Raw genomic sequence first — 21,959 nt, forward strand, 5'->3', positions numbered from 1 at the left:
ACGCAGCTTTAAAGGCATTGCGGCTCAGAAGGAGCCACCTGGTGGCTCTGGACCTGTCCTGTGGGCATCGGCCCTTGTGGAATTATCGGTTCCTGGCAGCGCCAACACCTCCACGTAAGCACGCCGATTTTTCTCTGGCAGTGCTCCCAGGGGAGCGAGGGCGCACTCTCTTCTTGCAGCGTGCAGATAAAGGAGCGCCTTCGTGGCCTGGGGACTGCTCCTGCTGGTTTTTTTTCCATAAGTCAGTGGTCTGGTGAGTTTTCCCCGGGTGGCGTTGGGACGGACCCAGCCAGGTGGGGCTCCCTTGAGGCAGTTGTTAATCCCAGGGGGAAGGGACACGCCATGCACAGCATGAGCAGTCGCTGCCGTAGCGTTTGGGACCCTTTTCAAAGTTTTAAGTTTTCCATTTCCAGCAGCGAGTGGGTGGAAGTGTTCTGAGTTGGCAGCGTGGGTAATAGGCTGTCAACTCAGCAGAAGGAGGTGTGTTTCCAAGTTGTGGGATTCCTGCGGGAGGGGGATGAACGTTTTTCTAAGGGTTTAGTTAAAAGCTTTGTCCGATGGATGTTTTCTAAGTTCCCGCAACTGACCGCTAAGGAGGTCAAAGACAAGAGTTTCTGGAAGGCAGTAGGTTGCAAGCTAACCGAAAGTACGAAGAAAAGTGATCCTACTGTCAGAGAAGGGTATATGCGGCTGTTTCTTTTAATTATCGAAGTTGTAAAAAATAAAGCTGCAATTCGCAAACGGGAAAGTGGAAAATGTCCTGCGGCAAGCTCCCCAGTTCTCCCTCAACCCCCGTCCCTGCCTTCTTTCCCTACTCCCACTTCCCCTACACCCGGTGGAGGGGGGAAAGCAACCCATCCAGAGCAGACACAGGGCTGCTACCGTCTCCCTGGCTTCCCCCAGTCCCCTCAGTACCCTTGCCCCGACAGTGCTGGCCACACTGTCGGGGAACCTGCTCCTAACCCTCCTTCCAATCCCCTTTTCCCGGTTTCTGAGCCTGAAAAGGTTCAAGGTCGCTTTAGTGCCCAAAACCCCTTCCTCGCGTGATCCCAAGACATGCCACAAGATGGTCGCCACCTCGTGGCAGCCGCTCCCATGCTACAAAATGGCTGCCACTGCGTGGCTGGGTGTTCTTCTTCCTCTTTGTCATCGTAAAATGGCCACTGCCACGTGGCGACCATGCCTGCGCCACAAAATGGCTGCCACCTCATGGCAGAAGCGTATCCTTCCCACAATCCCTTCCGTCCCGCCCTGCCTCCTAACCCCGCCTCTTTCCCCTCCTCTTCCTCTGCAGCGTTTGCATTGTCTCCTCCCACGTATGATTATGTAACGCCTCCTCCCACGTCACCTGACCCCTCCCCTTTTCCCACAGCAGTACCATCTGCTCTGCCATTGCTCCACTTGGCCTCTGCCCAGAGTTCTGCCCCTCACGCTCGGGGTGCCGCCCCCTCAGTTCCTGTTTCCCACGCCCCGCCTTCCAGTTCCCATGGTGATGCAGCAGCTGGGGTGGGTGGGCCTGGAAAGCAGGATGCTTTAAGTAATGCAGAGCCTTTGTTCCTCGCTCCAGTGACGTATACTAGAAACGGGACACACCTGCGGTATAAGCCTCTTTCTTATGATAATATCCGGGATCTCTGCAAGTCCAAACTAGAATTTGGCCCAGAAAGTGAGTTTTTTCAGATCATTTTAAAGACAACGTTTTCAAGAACATTAGTGCCCAAAGATATTAAACAGCTCTTTAGTTGTCTGCTCGCTCCAGCTGAGTATCAATTGTCGGAGAGGACGTGCAGGAGGTTAGCAGGGCACCTCCTCCCAGAGATCCAAAAAAGTGCGGACTATGCTGCGAATATTGAGGGCTACCCAATTACAATAGATCACCTTATGGGTGAGGGGGAGTGGAGTTCTGCGCAAATGCAAGCGGCAAAAATTCCCTGAGAAGTCCTGGATTTGGTGAGGGCTATGGCCAAACGAGCTTTCTTTGGAATGCCTTCCAAAGAACCTGCAGTGCCTTACATTGCCATTAAACAATCTCTTTCTGAACCATTTATAGATTTTGTTGACAGGGTCAGAGCTGCAGTTGAGAAAAGGGTAGACAGCCCTCAGCTACAAGAGCAGCTCATTCTAGACATTGTAACCACCAATGCCAATGACGCCTGCAGGAGGGTTATCCTCGCTCTTCCCACGTCACCACCACCCACACTTGCTCAAGTTACTGAAGAGTGCACATGGAAAGCCATGCTCATCATTGAAGACGTCTTTAGAGCCAATCCGCCAACTGAAAGAGCGATGGCCACGGCCTTCTCAGCCCTAGCAAGACCCAGCTTTGCTCCACGAGCTGCAAGCACGCCGATGTCGCCGCAGCGTTGTTGCTTCCACTGTGGCCGAGACGATCACCTGATTCACCGCTGCCCTTTCCTTGGGAGGGCTCCCCCGAGTGCAGGGGGAGATAAAAGGGGAGGACAAGGGGGAGGACAATAACACAACTGTTGTGTTGTGTTATTATGCTCCGCCGGTTTAAGCTGGAATGTGCTGTTACCCCCTTTTTCTGTATAATGGTTCTGTCTGGAATTCCCCATCTTTCCCAGTTATCTGTCTATCACCAGTTACCCTGGAAACTCGCGCCCTTTCTGTCACCCCCCAAATACCCCCCTTTTACCAAGAAACTTCGGTGCTATACATGGAATTATTGGGCTGGGGACCGGGGTCCCACCTTTGAGCTCTCTCGGTTGGTTACCCGTCCTGTCACTCTGAAAAGCCCGTGCTCACCATGGATCCCCATTCTCTGCCTGTCTGAGCTCTCCCCCTCCCGTTTCTCCTATATAACACGTGTATTCCCTCCCCGTGCCGCCTTTCGATCCAGCGGCTTCCCCTGGGTGTTACTCCGCATTCTGGAATAAAACCTGGACTTGCCCTGGTTGGGGGACGCTCTCCCATCCCTGTCTGTGGTCCCGTGCCTTTTTGTCCGCCTCTGGCAGAGCTGATCGCCGAGCCGGCGCGCCACTGTCGACAGAGTGGCTCCCACGCGCCGAGCCGAGAAACCGCGCACTCCTCCCGTTCCGTCTGCTGGCAGGCGGGGACGGCGGCTCAGGTGGGACTTCTAAAGCCACGGCTACCACAGATTTTGGCGCCCAACGTGGGGCACCTTTGTGTTCTCTCGGCACTAGTGGTGCCAGTAAAGCGCCTCGCCGAAGAGAACCGCAGGACCCGTGTGCCGAGACAAACAGTCTCAATTGGTCGTGAAATCCTTCTGGGGGTGAATATGGTGGCGCTTTAGCACGCTGTATGCCCCGGGGCGGGACGGCAGCTCCGAAGCACCTCAGGAGTCGTCCCGGGACAGGACACCACTTCAGACATTTTTTTTCGCTCTCGCTGGAATTCCGTGAGTCTTTTTCTCCCCCCTGTCCTTTTAACCCTTTTATTCCTCGTTGCCCTGGGCAGGCAGAGGCAATTTTCCTCTTTCCTCGGCTGCACAGCCACTCCCTTTTCAGACAGGGGCCAGCGTGGAGCTTTTCTTGATTTCTTTTTCCTTTTCCTGAAGTGGTGGGTGGTTTGACCTGCTCTTAACATCTCTGCAATGGGTGCAAAGCAGTCAGCAGCTCAAGGAGAGCCTTTATCCAAGTTGGGGATATCCTTGCTGGGGGGGGTTTTCATATTCCAAAAAAGGAGTTGAAAATATTAATAAAGTGGCTGTTTTCTCAATTTCCTGAAGTTTCCACTGACCAATTAGATAATTATAGTTTTGGGGATCTTATAACTAAGAAATTACATGACTCTGTAAAAAATGGAGAGACAAAACTGGCAAAAATCAGCTTTTGGTCCTCCCAAGTTAAAACGTTGTTAAAATCAGGTTCTAAATTGCGAAAACACTCCTCTTCTTCGAGTTTGCAACCCAGTTCTCCCTCTAACCCTGATCCTAGCCCTTTTCCCTCCCCTGCCTGTCCTAATACTGGGATTCTGAGAAGAGCAGCTCGCTCCAGCAGGGCGCAGGGTGGTCATCTTTTCCCTGGCTCTTCTCAGAAATCCCAATCCCCCCGCCCTAGCAGTCCTGGCCAGACTCTTAGGGGATCTTTTCCTTCTCCCTTTCTCCCGGTTCCCAAATCCCCAGTTAAAATCTCTCAAGTTTGTTTTCAGCTCCCCTCCCAAGATGGCTCCTGTGGAGCACAAGATGGAGGGGACCACATGGCTTTTCCCGCCCTTTTTCCATCTTCTCCCCACAATCCTTTTCGGTCAAAAAAACCCCCTTTCCTCTCTCCAGACTCCTCCCAACTTCCTTCCCCTCCCCTCCATTAGCACCTCCCCTTTCTCCTCCCCCTCTCTACCAGCAAACCATGCCCACCGACTCCTCCCTTGGGGCGGCACCTTCGTCATCTGATGCCCCCGCCCAGTCCTCCAACAAATCCTCCAGCCACTCCCCCTCCTCTCCCCCTTCCGGTTCCCATGCTTCGGCATCCAGTAGGGGCAGGGGGGAAGGGACCCGGGATCCGGAGCCGGTTTCCATCCCATCAGAGGCTCCAGTCTCATATCACCCTGAGGGGGTGGGGGGAACCCAAGCCCAGTGGACTCCCTTTCCCCACCACCAAATTAAAGAACTCTGCAAGGCCCAAAAGGATTTCTCCCAGGAGAGTGAATACTTCCAGGGGATTCTAAGGGCCACTTTAGCAGGAACGGAAGTCACTCCCTATGACCTCTGAAACCTTTTCTCATGCCTCCTCAACCCCACTGAATATGAAATGTGGGAGGTGGCATGGAGAAGGGAGGTGGTGGGGATCCTTCCCTCTTTGTGGGTGAACCCCCACACGGGGCTCGATCGTAATGGTGAAGGCATCTCGGTCAAACACCTGCGTGGGGAGGGAGTTTTTGCTGATGGGCAGTTCCAGGCCAGAATCATCCTGCCTGAAGTATTAAGGGAGAACCAGAGAGCAGCAGAGAGGGCTTTTTTAAGGTTGCCATCAGGGGTGCCCCAAATTTCCTATTCAAAGATCATGCAGCAAGCTGACGAGCCATTCATTCTTTTTGTTGAGCGTCTCTGGAAAGCCATTGAATCGCAGGTGCAGGGGGAGGAGACCAGGAAAGAACTCCTAAAGGAAGTGGCCTCCACCAATGCCAATCCAGCCTGCAGGGATGCTATCTTGAGCCTGCCACTGGACCCTCCTCTAACCCTGCAGCGGATGCTGGAGATCTGCGCCCACAAAGTCTCCTTGGCTTCCGGGGACCTTGACCCAAGGGCCCGACCACTGCCCAGACGCGTCGCTGCTGCTGATACCTGGGATGCCACTCCAGTTGACCCTGCTCCTGCTTCCCAGATGAGCCATCCACCGCCATCCCGTACCCCTGGGCCGGTCCACAGGGGTACTTCCCCCTGCCATCTCTGTGGACAGTTAGGGCATTGGATGCCTGACTGCCCCCTGCGGAAGCAGTTTTATGAGTTTAAAAGGGGGCAGGGACTTCGGGGGAACCCCCCGCCAAAAAACTAGGAGCTGAGCGCAGTTCCCCCCTGCCTGCCGAAATAAATAAGGCGGGTTCAACATCATCATGCAGGGAGGGGAAAAAGGGAAAACCACCTGCCACCTCAACCAAATGTGACTTCTTTTTACCGGACTTGTCATGCTTATCATGCCTCCGACCTATGCCTATTCTAACCACCTTTTCCAAAATTGAACCTTTCAGGCTGCAGCTGACGGAGCCACTCCATCTGAAGGACTCCGATTTTCATCTTGTGGCTGTGTGCCCGGAGTGCCCAGGTAACTGGGGACGGATCAACTGTGGGTATGTAGTTGTCAGAGACACAAAATTCACACCATCAGAGGTAAACATTGTCCTGGGTCTCTTGACATCAGACCCGGGGCAATTCTCAATGGGGCTGTACTGTGTCCACCCTCCCCTCTTCCTGCCCAAGGGACAGATTATTGCTCAGGCCATTCCAGTGCCTGAGCTAAGCTGGGTCCCAGGACCGCCCTCTACACCACCTCAAGACGAACATCCTAAGGTGGCCTGGGCTCAGATCCTTGGGCGGGAGAAACCAAAAATTACTTGTCAACTCTCTAGGGGAGGAGACCAAATACCCCTTAAGGGTCTTTTGGACACAGGAGCAGATGTGACGATCATTCCTTCTCGGGAATGGCCGTCGCATTGGGAATTGCAGGACGTGGCTGGTCATGTCCATGGTGTTGGGGGGCTTCAACTGGCCAAACAATCAAAGAGCACTGTGCAAATTAAGGGGCTGGATGAGCAATTGGCGTCTATACGCCCATTCGTTTTGGATTATACGGAACCCCTATGGGGGAGGGACCTCCTTGCCCAGTGGGGAGCCCGAATTGACCTACCAGTGGCTCCTCAGGTTTTTCAATTAGCAGTCGCTGCTGAGCGCTCTACCTGGAAACTGAATTGGAAATCGGACAAACCAGTACGGGTAGCGCAGTGGCCGCTCAATAAACAAAAATTGAAGGCGCTCAATGAGCTCGTCAAGGAGCAGTTAATTAAAGGCAACCTGGTGGAGATCATGTCAGAGTGGAACTCCGCAGTGTTTGTCATCAAAAAGCCAAACAAAGATAAGTGGCGGCTCCTTCACGACCTCCAACAAATTTATAATATTATTGAAGATATGGGTCCCCTCCAACCCGGGATGCCGTCCCCGACGATGCTCCCTCAAAATTGGAATCTGGCAATTATAGATATCAAAGATTGTTTCTTCCATATTCCTCTTCACCCGGATGACGCCCCGCGTTTTGCGTTCACGGTTCCTGCCATCAACCGTGAGGCCCCAGGCAAGCGCTACCATTGGCGTGTTCTTCCTCAGGGGATGAAGAACAGCTCTGTGATTTGCCAGTGGTATGTCACTTCCTTGCTGTTCCCCATTTGTGCAGCCGCTGAGGATGCAATAATATATCATTATATGGATGACATCCTCGTTTGTGCTCCGACTGACGACATACTCACACACACGCTTGACCTGACAATCAATGCATTGATTGCTGCAGGGTTCGAGCTTCAGCAGGACAAGATTCAAAGGATGCCACCCTGGAAGTATCTGGGTTTGGAGATAAATAAGCGGACCATTGTTCTGCAAAAATTGGTTATTCGTACAAATATCAAGACCTTGGCAGATGCTCATCAGCTGTGTGGGTCTTTGAACTGGGTAAGGCCTTGGCTGGGCATTCCTACTGATGTCCTAGCCCCTCTTTTCAATTTATTGAAAGGGGGAGAGGAGCTTAGTTCTCCTAGGGCCCTTACTCCAGAGGCTCAGGCAGCACTGGAAAAAAATCCAGCAATCCATTTTGGCCAGGCAGGCCCACAGATACCAACGGGGTCTGCTGTTCAAATTTATCATCTTAGGGAAATTGCCACACCTCCATGGTGTGATTTTTCAATGAGATGATTCTATCAAAGGCAAGGACCGAGGCTCGGAGGACCGCCTCTTGTTCATAGAGTGGGTTTTCCTCAGCCACCACAGGTCCAAAAGGATGACACGGCCATCAGAGCTGATGGCAGAATTGATCAGAAAAGCAAGATTGCGGATCAGGGAGTTGAATGCATCCACATTCCAATTAAATTAGAGTCGGGCCAATTCAAAAAGAAAACCTTTGATGAACTGCTCAAGATTAATGAAATGTTGCAATTTGCACTGGACAGTTACACCGGCCAAATTGCAGTTGATCGGCCGGCCCACAAATTGTTTAATCAAGAATTTTCATTATTATTAAAAAGAATTCAGAGCCGAACCCCTTTGGAGGCACTGACTGTGTTTACCGACGCGTCTGCAGCATCCCACAAGTCAGTAATGACTTGGAAGGATCCTCAAACTCAGCAGTGGGAGGCCGATGTTGCCAAGGTGGAAGGTTCTCCACAAGTGGCAGAGTTCGACGCCATCGTCAGGGCCTTTGAGAGGTTCTCTGAACCATTCAATCTTGTAACTGATTCAGCATATGTCGCTGGTGTAGTGTCCAGAGCTGAAGAAGCAGTTCTTCAAGAGGTGTCCAACATTCCCCTATTTAACTTGCTCTCAAAATTGGTAAAACTGATCTCCCACCGAGAGCAACCTTTCTTTGTGATGCATGTCAGGTCACACACTGATCTGCTGGGGTTCATTGCAGAGGGCAATCGAAGAGCTGATGCCCTGGCTGCTCCTGTTCAGATGGCCCCGCTCCCAGGTCTGTTTGGTCAAGCTAAGATCAGCCACCAGCAGTTTCATCAGAACGCCCCTGGCCTGGTTCGTCAGTTCCAGCTCACACGCGAACAGGCCAAGGCGATCGTGGCTACATGTCCCCAGTGCCAGTCCCACCAGCTCCCATCACTCAGCTCCAGAGCTAACCCCCGAGGTCTTTCTAGCTGCGAGGTGTGGCAAATGGATGTTACACATATCCCTTCTTTTGGCCGGTTGAGTTACGTACACCTTTCAGTGGACACTTTCTCCAGTGCAGTCTACGCCTCTGCCCACACAGGTGAGAAGGCAGCTGATGCTGAAAAACATCTTGTGCAGGCGTTTGCTGTCCTGGGCATCCCCAGGGTCATCAAAACCGACAACGGCCCAGCATACAAGTCCAGGGAACTGCAAAGTTTCCTGCAGCAATGGGGAATAGAGCACAAAACAGGCATCCCCTATTCCCCAACAGGCCAAGCTGTGGTGGAGAGGACCCACCAGAGCCTTAAGAGGTTTTAGAGCAACAACATATGGCTGTGAAGGTGGAATCTCCCCATGTCCGTCTCGCAAAGGCACTTTTTACTATCAATTTTCTAAACTGTTCCTTTGAGAATTTAAATCCTCCAATAGTGCGACACTTCGGGCAACACAACCAGCTGCAGCTGAAAGCCAGGCCTCCGGTCCTAGTTAAGGACCCGGAGACCTGGAAAACAGAAGGGCCTTTTGACCTGGTCACCTGGGGGAGGGGATACGCTTGCGTGTGCACTCCCTCGGGGCTTAAGTGGGTCAGGCCCTTCCTTCCGAAAAAGGCACCAAAGGTTGGAGGCGTGGCACAGGTTGAGGAGGCTTGTTGGAGGAGGAGGCGGAAACCCTTTTCCCTTGACTTTGATGTCCTCTAAGTTTCCCTCTGGGCAGAACCAAGATTTTAAGTTCACCTTTTCACCCTGTTTTCTTTGATGTTTCAGTGATACCCATTCAAATGGCCTTTTCTCCATCTACCATCCTGCTGCTGGTGACAGCACTCAGGTCCCACTTTCCACCTTCAGGCACCTGGATTGTCCCTCAGCCCAAAGAAACATCAGACTGGTTGGGGGACATCTTTTCAGGATGGGGCTTTTCAGCCTGGATAAGGTCAATTCTAAAAACTGTTCTGTTGGTTCTTTTTATTTTAGTTGTAGTTTTAGTTGCGTGTTCTATAATTTGGAGCCTGATGAAGAGACTGCTGGGTAGGATTGCTCCTACCCTCGAGGTAAACCAGGTGGTGGCTCCGGGACCGTACAGCGAAGCAGAAGCTTCGGAATCAGATCGATCGGAGGCCTCCTCAGCCGTGGATGATGACCAATGAGCTTCTGCACCTTTCAGCCACCCCTGGTTCGGAGATTCCATCCCGGACTCAAGCTGCCTTAGTCAGACTCAATTCACCTAATTTTAAGTTTTTATTTATTTATTTTTAAACAAAAAATGGGGAGATGTTGTGTTGTGTTATTATGCTCCCCCGGTTTAAGCTGGAATGTTCTGTTACCCCCTTTTTCTGTATAATGGTTCTGTCTGGAATTCCCCCTCTTTCCCAGTTATCTGTCCATCACCAGTTACCCTGGAAACTCGCGCCCTTTCTGTCACCCCCCCCCCCAAATACCCCCCTTTTACCAAGAAACTTCGGTGCTATACATGGAATTATTGGGCTGGGGACCGGGGACCTTTGAGCTCTCTTGGTTGCTTACCCGTCCTGTCTCTCTGAGAAAGCCCGCGCTCACCGTGGGTCCCCATTTGCTGCCTGTCTGAGCTCTCCCCCTCCTGTTTCTCCTATATAACACGTGTATTCCCTCCCCATGCCGCCTTTCGATCCGGCGGCTTCCCCTGGGTGTTACTCCGCATTCTGGAATAAAGCCTGGACGTGCCCCGGTCGGGGGACGCTCTCCCATTCCCTGTCTGTGGTCCCGTGCCTTTTTGTCTGCCCCTGGCAGAGCTGATCACCGAGCCGGCGCGCCACTGTGGATGGAGCGGCTCCCGCGCGCCGCGCCGAGAAACCACGCACTCCTCCCGTTCCGTCTGCTGGCAGGCGGGGACGGCGGCTCAGGTGGGACTTTTAAAGTCACAGCTACCACAGTCACCACAGTCAAAAAACTGAACGCGCAGCCCCGCGCGATTATATAAATAGGGCAGTTTGTGGGGGGGTCAGCTAATCATAATAATGTTTGCCAGTTAACCACAGCAGATTGTCGTGAACCTTACAGACTCAGACTAACTCAGTCTATCATTTATTCCAATCGGGACTGGCTCGAGATTGGCGCAGAGCCTGGACTTCTCCCCCATATTCAACAGGCGGAGACCTACAGGCGTATTCCATCTGTTGATTTCAAGTATCTTGTGGGGGACACTAAATACACTCCCTTGGGGTTTGAAGTCATTCCAGCAGTCCTCACACTCAACCCAGAGCGCTTCACCCTCATGACCTGTGTCCACCCCTCCCCCCCCGCCGGAAGGCCAGATCATTGCACAAGCTATCCCTAATCCCTATACCATGCTTTATGTACGATGACCTGGACCTTTCTGTCTTTTACACTGAGGTGCTAGGAGAGGAAAAGCCCCTCGTGTGGTGTGGCCTTAAGAGCGGGGGCCAATCTATTCAACTTCAGGGGATGATGGACACGGGAGCAGACGTGACGGTCATTCCTACACACAAATGGCCGTCACAATGGGAGCTGCAAAACGTGAGTAGCTCAGTACTGGGAGCTGGGGTTTCCAGTCGGCACGCAGATCAAAGAGCATAGTGCAAATTACGGGGCCAAATGGGCAATTGGCATCTGTAGTCCCATTCGTTTTGAATTCCAAGTTTACCCTGTGGGGGAAAGATGCCCTGTCACAATGGGGGGCGACATTGGACTTGCCTGCTCCTCAGCATTTTTAGGTGCGGCCACTGAGGAGCACCCTACCCTTAAACTGAATTGGCTTACAGATAAACCAGTCCAGGTAGAGCAGTGGCTGCCGGACGAGACTGCATTGGAAGAACAGTTTCTTGTGGGTAAACAACTGAGAAGTCCTTCTTCATGCATGGCATCTGTCTTCCTCACATCCTCCAGGTGGAGGATCTTTCAAGGACTTTGGGGTTAGAGTCGGTTGCAAAACATCTTAATAACCTCTTAATTTTTGCAGTATCTGTTTTGCTGGATATGAGATTGATTTAACAGTGGTCTATGGATATAGACAAGTAGTATCTGTGTACACTGTGATGGACAATAAATATTGACCCTGAAGTATTTGAATACAGTCTAGTGAAATTAAAGTTTTTTATATTTAAGTTATAGTTTCTAAGGCTTCAATCTTCTTAAAATATTTGTCTCTCCATAGTTATAAGGGACAAGAGTTTTAAATTAAAAAATTCAGATTCTAGTAAGAATACACACTAATTAGCTGAGACTACAAAAACACTGTTGAACCTGGGCTACAACACAAAGGATTGAAAACACAACACACAGAGGAAGCCTTTACCTCTGATTATCAGTCTCCTAGAAACAACTGATTGCATAAAATGTCTGAAATCTCAGTTAACATGTTGTGTAATCACCTAGCATAAGGTAAAAATTCTAGACTGCATAGAGGATACCCCTAAACAAACCTTACAAATAAGGCCCATGAGGAGTTTCTGTCTCATCCAAATCCAAAAACTGTGGCTGTAATGTTTTCCATTTTATTCCCTCCCATTCCCCTGGGCCCTTTTGCTTTCTCCCAGGCTGAGCTAGCATCACCATTACATGCAGCTGCATCTCTCCCTCACCCACATAATTCCCTGTGGCAACTAGGAACAGAAGGGCAAAGGACTCCAGTGGCTATGGAGGGCACAAAGGTCTCCATGGACTATTTCTATGTCCATAGTTAGAAGGGAGAACAGCAGAAATATTAATAGTGAACATGTTGTTACAGACTTCAGCTTTAATCACAGAGCAGCTCCAGGAATGTTGCTCTGGGATCCTGCCACCTTAAAAACCTGCTGGAGGCACTTTGGGAATTTGTCCAAGATTCCACCAAACTCCTGGCCAAGCAGTAATACTTTGGATCTGCATCCAAATCTAAAGCATAGTTGAGAAAAAAAAGAAGCTGAACTTACCTTAAGTCCACTGGAAGTTATAATTACTAACTGCATTTTCCTTATAGACACCCAGAGATTTATGTTGACTTACATGTCCAGGAAATGAGTCATCCATTGGTGGGAACTGGGAAAAATTCCCATTCTAGGTGGAACCAAAAAAAGTCATAGCCATGACACAGCTGCAACCTCTTGTCCAAGGTCAATTGGATCCAGCTCCTCCCCAAAACCTGTTAGAAGTGGGGCAAAGTGCCAAAAAGCTTTGAGAGAACTGATTGCTCCTCCCAGGGCTACCAAAGTGAGAGCAAGCAAGGAAGAATCAATCACCTGGAGGGGATGGCAAGAATCACTCAGATAACCTGCTTTTTAACCTGCTTTCCTGTCTCCTTCCATGTTTTACCAGGGTCACTCATTCTGCGCAGTGCAGCAGAACCAATTACACAACATGGCTTTCAAACCTCTAATTACTGTGGCTGCTTCTGCCTCCATATTGCTGGAGGGAGACATCCCTGCAATGGAGCTCTGGTGTCCGTGACAGCCACAGCACGTGCCATGCTGCTCAAATACTCGTCCGTGACTACATTTCAGTGTCACCCTTCCTGGCAGTAATTACACCTCACTATTAAAAAGGAATCATCATCAAGGCTGCTACAAAGAAACTGTTTTCATATGAAGCAAGGGACTCAAGAAAAATATTGTAACATAAAATAATTGAAAGCATCTATTTTTTAAAAGTCTCAAAGGATGAAGCTTTTGTGATAATGAATAGTCTAATTTTTTGTAACTGAAACTAGGTCAACAACAAATTAAATTACCCAGCCAGCATAAAAAAGATGAATTGCAGGAAAATAAAAACCTGCCATTAAAATAGATTTCCAGCCTTTCTTGTTAACCTGGAAGGAAAAAAACCCAGTAATTTCAAGATGTCAGTGTCATGAAAAGGAATTAGGCATTGTCATGCTGCTTTCCCCTTTATGAAGTGCAGTGTTACAAGAACCAAAGAAATAAAATTTATACCAGGATAGTAACATATATAAACAACAGAAAAGTGATAGCAGTTGGTTGTGGTGTTCTTTCAGTATGTCTTTTATTGAAAAAAATATGAGATTAACAGCTTGAAATTAAATCATGGTGTCAAATCATAACCATGAGATATTTTTCTCTTCTTTAGCATTAAAACAAAAAAAGTCAAGAGTGTCTCAAAGCATTTTACTAGTTTTAGGTACGTGTCAAATGTATTTGAAATCAAATTCCTCTGTGGGGGCTCACTGCAGTGGTGAGAGGGAAACTGAGGGAAACTGAGCACTCTTGCACCCCAGCCATGGTGTGGGGCAGTACCACGTTCTGGGGAGATGGAACTGGGCAGAGCAAGGTCTGACTGTGTTCCCTGTGGCTCCTGTCTGGGGAGATGCAGGACTACACCAGAAGTGGAGCAGGACCTGTGCCCTGCCAGGCAGTATGACACATAATGAGCTTTAAACATTAATTATAATAGCAATAAAATACTTGTCTCCAAGATTGAAAGGTCAGTGACAAATCTACCCCAGAATATCTGTGTAAGAAGGGTTGTGAGCTTATAAAAATCCGGCTTTGCTCTAGCTAGAGATGATGCTGCAGGGCTATCAGACAGCTTTTTCCATTTAACTGTGATTTTGTTTTGGAAGAAAATAGCCTAGAAGTGTTCAGAAGTAACTCAGTAGTGTTCTGCTTTTGATTGAGCTGAATGTTTTAAAGCAATGCAACTGAGTTGCTGCTTCTCTAAAGAGCACTGTCTATTAAGATTGTAAAGCCAATGCCTCCAATCCCAGAAATAAGACTGCTTGAACTTTGTGATTTGGGCTTTTGGTACCTATGTGTTACGGTGCTGTCTTTAATTACATGGGCATATCCTGTTGTTTCAAGGATTCCTGTTCATGTAGTCACTGGGAAGCTGCTCAGAATTCTTTTTGCCTTCCTTTCTCAATGAGTGGTTTCAGGTCTTAGTTAACATACCTCCTCCACATCAGCTTCTGCTTATGGACCTATTCACTTGAAGTGATGGATTAGCACTCATTTAACTACAGTGTTTGCAGGCTTTCTTGTAAATATTGAAGTATTTAAATATTTAAATATTGAGGCCTTAAAAAGACAGAAGACTTGATCTCTGCCAACAATTCTGCATAATTTGAGAGAAGGCTGCTCAACAATGCCCATTAAACTAGTGCAAGCTCAGCCAAGTACAGAGACCATGCATGGCTCATGTGCTGGTTTGAAGTGAATTTGAAATTCAAAGGTAGTTACACTTGAAATTTGCAGTACAACTAAATGAATTGTTCTTCTAAAGGAGGAAAACTCAGAAGGAAGCAAATATCTTATGATAATATACATTGCTGGTGACATGTCCAGCATAGTCTATCAGTAATTTACTTTAAGAAAGCAGCACTCCTCACAGTAAGAGAAGCAACAGCAGCAGGAGTCTGAATTTTGTTTTGGAGAATGAGATATTTGAGGTCAAGAAACAATGAGAAACAAGAAATAGACTGAAGAAAGGACAATAGAGTTACATCCCTTGCTCCTCTATCTCTCTCCAATTTGAATAGATTGGCAATGAGTATTCCATCACAAGGAAAATCCCACTCCTATGACCTATTTTCATCTAATTACATGACCCTTTCCCTCCCCCTCCTAAAGGTTTTTTTACCATTTACTCAAACGTGCCCTGGAAATCATGGGGTGCTGAAAAGCAGCACCTCAGTGAGATGGGCTGAGATAAGAACTTCAGCTCACAGAGATCTAACAGTGAATTTTAATAGGGGCTGATAGGATTATTTATCTAACATCCATTTCTGGCTTTCCTGTGTTACATAGGGATAGACAGCATCAAATGGTGGCTTCTCTGTATTTAGTACTCCCAGCATCAACTGAAAAGAATAGGATATGCATGGGTCTGAAAAATGGGTTCACAGAAATGTAACAATAGCACCAAAAAATGGGTGCTACCTGCTGTGACTGTAGTCTTTTTCTATTTCAGTAAGAGATTATGATACCATCACTCTTCTCTGCCACCACCTGGGTACATGTTTGGAAGAAAATGGGCAAAACCTCTACCTTCTGCACAAAATCCTACAAGAAAGTGACTTACAAAAAGGGGGGAAAAAACCACAAAACCAACAAAATGCCTGAATTTCTCTGCAGTCAAGGGCAGTTTCCACAGCTAATACCTGTGACAGAAGGTTGCTTCTGGAGGCAGCTGCACTAGGGAATTTCTAGATTGTGTTTGAACTGGAAGGTGTAACTTAATTTGGTTCATTTCTTCCTTTATATCAGCCTCCCACATTATTTTCAAGATTTCCAGTGAATAGCTTATGATGGGCAATTTCTCTGTGAACTTGAGAATCTAAATCACTAAATATATCTAAATCACTAAATCCCAACTAATCCTGTCACTACAGTGAGTCACAGGTAAAAAAAAGCTTAATTGGTATAAATGTGAAAAGGATGGAGGGACAGACTTCCACATTCTCCTTCAAAGCTTTTAGAATTGACACTTTAAAAAAACAACCTGGTAGTATTTTCCACAGTTTATTTCTGCCAACTCCCCCTCTCCTTTCCCTACCCTTTGCAGGGACCACCAGCAACATGAATCCCCATTAAAAGCTCTGCTCCTCTGCAGGTGGTATAAAGGGGGAAGGACCAACAAGTCTGTGAGCTGCAGATACCAGAGACTGAAATCCATCAGCCAGGTAACTGGCTTTACCCCTCACTCCCACAGGGAAATGCAGGGAGGCAAAAGCAGTTTTTATTTCTACAGCTTTTTATTTTCTGCAGCTATCTAAAAAAAGCTGTAAAATGTCACAGTATAGTCATTATGATGCTAAAACAAGTCACAAAAAATCCCCCAAACTGAATGCAATTTATTCACCTGATGGCACAGCACAATAGCTGGCAGAAATATTAAAGTGTATCTCCCTATTTTTCCATACTTCTTTCCTATGGCCCCTCTGAAGCAGCTTTCATATTCAGAGAAAACTCAAAAAAGAAAGTGAATAACAAGAAGGGTTTTCTTCCTTTCTTTTCTCAGATGCAGGGTTCACTGCAATTACTTGTGACAATGCAGGGTAACCATCTCAGTCGAAGCGTGACTAGCAAGTTGCTGATGTTGCTTGAAATGTGTTACTTCTGAAATTACCATGACTCCACTCACTCTCAGGATCATTAGAATGAGAACTGCCACAGGGAGCTTCAGAGAATTGTCCCTGTCACATATGCAGTGTACTGAAACACAGGAGAATTAAGTGATGTGCTTAAGAACACATAGGAAATTTGTGGAAGAGCAGACAATTAAAGTAAACCCTCCCAAGTTCCAGGTTTGTGTTCTTATCACTTCATCAACTCTTCCTCCCAACTACTTCAAATGGTGTCACAGCACAGCCTTTTCCAGCCACAGCCATTTCCTTCTCTGGCCATATAAAAATAAAAATCATTGAGCCAATTAGTTAATAAGGATTTTGTCCAGAGGCAGGGATGAAGATTTGAGAAAAATAAAGTGGAAAAAATATAAGGACTAGGGAAAAACCTCAACAACAACAACAACAACAAACCACCCAAAAACCTGGAAAGAAAGTAGTTTTCTATTTAACAGTGCAGTTCAGAACAATAGCCAGAAAATAAAATTAAATTTGCCCTGTCTCTGGTCTAGTGTGACCTGTTAAACCATATTTAAATTCATGACTGTGATGGTAAGTGCTCTGTCATGTAAGTGCAAGAGTGCAGCCTTTTAACCTTAGGAAACTTGTTCATATTTGAATGATAGTGAAATCATGAGGCAGTCTCAGCAGCACTGCTTCCACTCAAAACTTTCTACAAGTCTTTTTAGGGTTTCCATGATACTTTTGTTCAGAGATCCCAAAGTCTTTGATCCCTCATGCTACACATATCTACTTAATGAATATCAGCAAGTTTAGTACCATAGGACAGCTGTGCAGTCTCTTCTATGCTGGACTGTAGGCAAAACAATTTCAGGCTCAGTCCTAAAAGACACTGCTTGATCTCCTGGGAGCAGAACATTTGAGTCACAGTTTTGGGGTTTCATTGCTGAAGCTGCAGGTGTCTTTAAAGACAACTCTTAGCTGTAAAGCTTTGAGAGACCTGGTCATCTCTGCTCATCCCTGTGCTGAAAGGAGCAAAGGGAAGAATGCTCGCCTCCTTGGCTGCTCTGCACTGAGAAATTTTAGCCCTGAAAGATCCCAGCACAAATTGCACCAAAGTGCCAGACTGAGCTGGCAGTGTGGGTGGGCTGTGCAAGGCTTGCTACGCGTTGCAAAATTCAGCTTATTCACTGAAAATATTGTTTCATCATCCTGCATTGCATGACTTGATAGGGATGGTTCCTTTTAATGGGGCTGTTTTATAATACATGAGTCACTTATTGCTAATGGCCATCTACTTTGCTTTTGTAGGTAAATCATGGGCTATTACCCAGTGAACTGACTCAGAAAAGTAATTCCCTATTTATAGAAAAATTCAAGAGACAGTACACATTAAAAAAACCCTCAAAAAACATTGCATAATTTTCTTTGCCTTCAACCAAGGGAAAACTTTCAGGAACACAAAAATTGAAATGAAAGTCATTTTTTAGGGATGCCAAGAGCATTTGAAATTATTTTCATCTTTCACATTTGCAGACAGTGATGACAACATCCACTTTATGGTCAAAACATTTCTGTGCCTCACAAGAACTTAATTTCTGCCGGGAGGCAGAATCTGGTGACTGCGGCTTCTTCCCACATCGCTTTGTTTCCTCCCTCTTGGCACAGCCACAGGTATTGTGTGAAGCCCAGCAGAGCTGTGAGATTGTGCCTTGATTAGGATTCTCAGCAGGGCCCCTTCTCCTGAGAGTTATTATTTTCCTGGTACTTAACAGAGCATGAGTTAGATGGTGAAACACAAAGTAACTGCAGACAGCCTGAGCCTCATTTTCTGATGATAGAAATTGCCATTATACTTTGTGTTCCCACAAGTTTGTGGTCTGTTGATACCATTTGTTTTAATACATGTAAATAGCAACCAGCTACCATGGCTATGATGATATCAAGGACTAAAAATACACCAAAATGGTATTTGCAGTTTGTCCTGCATACTAGAAAGGAAATTCATCCCTTGAATAAAATTGATTCTTTAAGATCACCACAAAATTTATAAGAATATGAAAATATCTTTAAAGAAAGTCTTCAAAGCTGTGTGAGGTCAAAGAGACTATGAACAAAAGGCTACTCATTTATCTTCCCTAATCTGTGTTGTCCTAGTGGGAACTGGAAACAGACAAAAGATCATAAAATAGGATTTACAAGCTCTGATCTCGCTCTTCTTCTTCCTCTACATGACCTTGTACAAACCACTTGCTCCTAAGGAGTCCACAAAGAATTTAACAATATTTTCATCCTCAGTCCCTTTTCCTCCCTGATATCATTGAACTATTGTGCGTCTTTTTTCTGTTTTCTGATGAAAAAAACCCATCACTGATAGATACCTTTATCAGAAATATTTTTTATTATTTCCAGTAAAAAATTACCATAGCAGATCTAAGGTCTTTGCTACATTATTTTTGCATCCCTTTTGCCCACAAGATACTTTGTTTTTACCTTTGTGTAACACTGAGAAATTGTTCCCCCTTATTTATCAATTTCTACATAAATCTTTAAATCTTTGAAAAGTCACTAGAAACCTCAGAATATTTTTTTTTTTGCTTTAGAACTCTTTTCAAACATACTCTTTTCTATTATTTATGGTGGGTCTTTTGAAGCAGCCTTGCTGGTTTCTGTGATGGTAGATACTGACATTTTGTCTTGCTGAAATTGACTGTATGGATCTTTAATGATTCAAATGTTCCGCTCCCTTTTTTTTCTGCAAGTCCCTTCCACAGTGCACTGAATTCAGCTAGCTCAGGAAAAATAGTGTGAAAATGTTCTTGCTACTCTGATAGCCTCAGAGACAATCTATCCATTTCATTAGAAATTCTGGCAGAAAAGCTGTACAAGCACGAAGATTCTCAGCATCAAGCGGCAAGATGCATGTTCTCTCTGGCAAAAAGCATTAATTCCTATTTCTGGAAAGGAAACAGAGGAATAGGCTTAATGCTGTATTTCTCTAATAAAAAGATAAGAAAGGAAACTGATTAATGGTTCCTAAATGAAAGTTATAAAAAAAAAAAGAAAAAAACCACTTGTTTTAGGTGTATGGTTTATGTGGAAGGAACATCTCACATCTCACATTGCTCAACTTCTAGTGCATGTATGCTTTCATCATTTCTGATGCAACCACTCCCTTGTCATGCAAGGCTGCTGGCTCAGGAGAAGAGAATGAATCCTGGCCAGCTTAAGGGGTGTGTTGTAGTGCGTTCTTATATTTTGTAATACTTTGAAGTAGTTTGTCTTGTATCCCCATGTTTTTCCCAAATGGTTTATCCCAGACTGTACCCCCTCCCCTCCTTTTCCCTCTACTTGTGTTATCCCTTTCCCGGGATAAGATCTCCAAAACCCCCACCCTGGCTCTCTGCCAGTCACCTCGACATCCCAGCCCCCTACCTAGAAGTTTCGGTCCAAGTTGTCGAGTGATTAGCCAGGGGCCAAGGGTCAACCCCCCAAGTCCTGCCCCATACGCTGTTTTGTATGTCTATCCCCCCAGCACCCATCCCCCAGGGATACCTATTGGTCAGTAGGATTTTATCTATGTTAGTTTCCTCCCCCCTTTAAATGTAAGCTCCAAACGTCCCCCAGCGCTCTCGGCAGGAGGAACCCCCTGAGGCATAGGAGCTCCCTCGGGACTCCTTAATAAAACCTTGGAATATCCCCTGCTGGGAGTCGGCCCCTTTCCTTTTCCACCGACGTCTCGGTCGTCTCTGCTGCAACGAAGGCAACCAGCCTGAGTGCCCTCAGCACCCTCGGGGCACAGAGAGTGTCTCCCTGCAGTCGGCCGTGGTGGGGCTACCCCCCCCACTCTCTGCCGACCCGGGTAAGGCCCAGGGACTCGAGAGGCTTGCAGAGAGACTGGGACAGGGGTGCACTGTTGGAAACACAGCATGGGCACTGCTTCCCTGCATTGCAAACAGCAACTGTGGAGTCTGGACATGTTATGGCAAAACCAGTCAAGTTTTCTCATTGCAGTATTTGGCACATGGTGCTTTCTGAAAAACATTTAGCTCTCACTCTGAAAGCTGTTTTGGTAACAGCTTTAAAGTTGATCAGTCTATGAAAGCACAATCGTGGGGCTTAAACTCATTTTCAGTGCCAGGCAATGAAAGGGGACACGATCATTAACTGGCACTTGACAGAAGTGTTACTGGAACCTTCCCAGCAGCCTAACAAATGAGTGCTGCATCAGGGGCCCAACTTGGCTAAAAGATGACACTTTGCTAGACAGCTTCTTGGCAAAAAGCAGAGGGAGAGAGCTGACAGATCTGATGTCATGTGAAGATGGATTCAAACTTGTTTTCAAGAAGAGCAGCTTAAAATTTTAGATTAATGGAGGACTTTGGTCTAGTATTGGACATACCTTAGAAATTTTGGCCGTGCTTCAGTGCTGTCTCTATATTTTCTATTTTAGCCTGTTTGCCATATTAAAAAAATAAAAAAAATCCAGATGAACCCAAGTGTAGGACTTTGGCTGAAATTCACTGGTATCAATTCAGTAACAGCTGTCACAGAGCAACTGTAAAACAGCATGCACCTACTCCCCACCATCATTTTCTTCAAGAGATGACCACAATATTTGGACATTACTGAAATCAGTAAACCCTAGGCTCAAGTTATGATAACATGAATTACCACGACTTTTAATTCAAAGTAATACAAATCACAAATTATATAAAGGAGCCTTAAATTCTAAAGGAGCCAAATTCTAAAAAAATCATTTTAAGAAAGGAATTTATAGTTAAATATTTTAGGCATCCTTGGATTTTAGAGAAAAATATTTCAAATATTTCATTAAGACACATGGACATCAGCATGCAGTCCTTTAAACACCAGCTGTTTAAGAGTGGTACAAGAATCAGTAAGTTTTGCCATCACTGGTGTACACTGCTGAGCCAGTGAGAGTCAAGAGTTTTTACTGCAAGACTGGTTGTAATTGCTATTTTAGTTTTGCCTGTGGCCTACTGCTGATTTCTAAATCTAACTATTGAATTTCAGAGTGTGAGGTGGAAGAGGGAAGGGATGCAGGATCCCTATTTTAATAGAAGAATTCTGGATCCCTGTCAGGAAAGAAGATACTGTGGACAAGAAAGGGAGAAGAATCAGAAGGACAGTGGTAGAAAATAGTGTATAGGCTGGAGAAGAGATGATCTCTCTGAGGAGGTTACTAAGAAATGCCCTCACAGCAGTATTGGGAGCATGAGAGACAACAAATGGAAAGAGAGATTACACAGGGTATAAAGAAAAACCTTTTCACCCTGAGCACAGCCAAGCAGAGGAATATGCCCAAGGAAGTTGTGCAGTTTCATCCTTGGAGGGTTTCAAGACCCAACTGGATAAAGCCCTGAGCAATTTGGTCTGATCTCAGATGACCCTGCCTTGAGCAGAAGGTTGGACTAGAGACTTTCTGAGGTCCCTTCCTAACTCAATTCCCCCATGGTCCTGTGAATGATAGAAAATGTGCTATTTCATCCTGGGAAAGAACAGTAAAGTGGAAAGGAGACAGAAGGAATAAAAATGGGTGGGAAAGTGTTGCAAAATGTAGCATTGATACGCTCCTATTCAGATCAGA

The sequence above is a fragment of the Agelaius phoeniceus genome, chromosome 3, assembly GCF_051311805.1.
Source record: "Agelaius phoeniceus isolate bAgePho1 chromosome 3, bAgePho1.hap1, whole genome shotgun sequence".
In the NCBI taxonomy this organism is placed as follows: domain Eukaryota; kingdom Metazoa; phylum Chordata; class Aves; order Passeriformes; family Icteridae; genus Agelaius; species Agelaius phoeniceus.